Source organism: Embiotoca jacksoni, unplaced genomic scaffold, assembly GCF_022577435.1.
Source record: "Embiotoca jacksoni isolate LCO1_2020_lvr unplaced genomic scaffold, fEmbJac1.0.p SCAF_26, whole genome shotgun sequence".
In the NCBI taxonomy this organism is placed as follows: domain Eukaryota; kingdom Metazoa; phylum Chordata; class Actinopteri; family Embiotocidae; genus Embiotoca; species Embiotoca jacksoni.
Genome location: NW_027185377.1, coordinates 5,521,800 through 5,524,299, shown reverse-complemented (window position 1 = coordinate 5,524,299; position 2,500 = coordinate 5,521,800). Strand labels below are relative to the sequence as shown.

Below are 2,500 nucleotides of genomic sequence, written 5' to 3'. Positions count from 1 at the left end.
AGTAGAGAAGTGAGGTAAACCCCATCTTCCTCTTCTCTCCCTCTCCCTCGTGCATGATTAAAGGAAAGAGCTCTTAGTGCATTAATTCAGCGTGCTGAAAGATAATATTGACACAACGGTGTCCCGCAGGGTTCTACCGAGATCTGAAGGCCGCATGCACGGGGCCGCAAACACACTTACAGTGTGTACGGTTGGAGGTCCCCGTGCACCCACAAGACACCAAACCAGCAACCTGAAGTCTGCAGTGTGTGTGTGTGTGTGTGTGTGTGTGTGTGTGTGTGTGTGTGTGTGTGTGTGTGTGTGTGTGTTAAGGAGGGAGTGATAAGTGGAGGAAAGAGGGGGCAGTGGATGACAGACTGCATGCTGACGCCACTGTATGCCTTCTATCTTTCCCCCCCTCTCTCCGTAGTTTATTTGGTCGTGATGAATCGGCTCCCTGCACAGCACTGCAGCAGCCACAAGGAGGGCACGCCGTCTCCATGCCCATCTCTCTTTATCAGCACCTATCTGTCCATACAGCTCTCTTTTTTTTTTTTTGTTCTTTTATTTATATTTTTTTTTTTTTTACTCCTGTCGAAAAAGTTGATTAAAAGTGCCCTGATGTGTTTGCTTCACGTGTGTGTGTGTGTGTGTGTGTGTGTGTGTGTGTGTGTGTGTGTGTGTGTGTGTGTGTGTGTGTGAGTCATGAAGCGGTAGGTTCGGGACTGACGAGGGAGGGGCCATTTATCGGGGAGTCCCCCTGTGTTGGGCCGTAGCTGGTATTAAAATGCAACCGGACACCATGTTGCAATGGTGTTACGATGGTAGTTGAGTATTTGATCTACTACGACGATGATTGTTGTTGTGCTTCATTTCTGTCAAGTTTTGTCAAGTTGCACTTGGGACTTTATTGGACAGATTTAAAGGTGTTGTTGTTACTGACTGACTGTTAAAAGTCTGTTATTTCCCTTTTGATTTACGGCTTTAATTAGGCTCACTCTGGCGTGGTTGATGGGGACGAGGAGATTTCTTTTTTTTCTTGTTCTCAAATTCTCCAAATTGTTTTTTTTTAGAACCGCAGGTTGTTCGTGTTGGTTGTACCGTTGTGGAGCTGTTATCGACTGAATTTGGGAATATTTCGTTTTTTCCAGTGGACATTTAAAAAAAAATAGACGACAGGGCTTAAAAAGTTAAGTCCTCCTCAGAGTTAGTGCAGATTCTCTCGTAGATATATATGTGTAAAACCTTAAAAATAATTTCAAACAATACATCTACATTAAGCCAAAACTACACACGAGGATATACATGAGTTTGATTTAAAATGAACAAATTAAAATAAGTAAAATTAGGTAAGTAAATGATAAATCCTGCAGCTAAAGACTTGCGTAATAATACACTGTATTTATTAGGGCCCAAGCACCGATGGTGCGAAAGCCCTTTTGTAATTCAAGGATTTATTCTTCCCTATTATTATTTTTCTCGTTATTTGTGTTTGCTCGCCTTTTTGGCGGCTTTAACATACTCAAAAACTCATGAAACTTGGAACATGCCTCAGTCGTGGCGAAAATTGACGTATTGTAGTGGTTTCGCGAGTGGGCGTGGCCAAATGGCTCGCTATAGTATATAGTACATAGATCGACTTGAAATTTTGTCAGTGCACTATCAACATGTTTGGGATTACAAATTATCAAAAGAATGCGTTTTCGTCGAACGGTGTGCCCGTGGCGTGGCGGCCATTTTGAGCGTCTCGCCATGAAACTACAAGTTGCTGCACCGTGCGAGGGACCGCATATCACCGCTTGCAGTTTTGATGAATGTTTCTATAAGCGTGTCTGTGTGTCATGATGGCTGTCTGACTGAGTTGTGTTCTTGTGTGTTGAATACATGTAATTCTATCGTTGTCACTGTTTCCAGTACATCTGCTGACTCGTGTAAATACGAATTCAAAAACATTCAAACCAGCCCCCATTAGTATGAGAGTTAGTCAATGAGGAAGTCTTTATGATCCGACCACCTCTGCACCACCCGCCTCGCACTGCTGGTAGCGGCTGTGCTGGCTCATTTCTGCCCTCCGTGTCCTCCCAGCTCCTCCTGTTCTAGTCTCCTATTACCACATGTGGTAACGTCATCTCTTCTCCCGTTCATTTCGTTTATCACAGGACGCTGTTATCATTGCAACAGCCAGGTGTTAACTTCTCTGCACTTCTGTCAGCGAATCGGTGTCCACAGCAGACCTTTTTAAAGTGTTGTGGCAGGAAATGCACGTGGTAACCAATTGAAACGTCTCCTCACGCGTCCCAGAACAGGGTGCCAGTGAACCCGCAGGCATGAGACCAGGATCCCGATTTTTTTTTTTTTTATTTATTTTTTTTTTATTCCCGATGAATAAAAACACAAAATGAAAACGTGAATCCACACAGATTAAATGAGCTTTTACTAACAGAGCGCCGCCGAAAACACTGGATGTTAACGATGGTAAGATTTAAATTTAAAATTAGCTTTCAAGTGCCAAAAATGTGAG

The 2,500-nt window shown here is 43.4% G+C and overlaps 1 protein-coding gene across 4 annotated transcripts in view; it reads right to left on the bottom strand.

The window, feature by feature from the left end:
* Positions 1-2,500, bottom strand: part of usp54b (ubiquitin specific peptidase 54b) — a 53,101-nt gene that overhangs the window by 37,920 nt on the left and 12,681 nt on the right. The window lies entirely within an intron of this gene.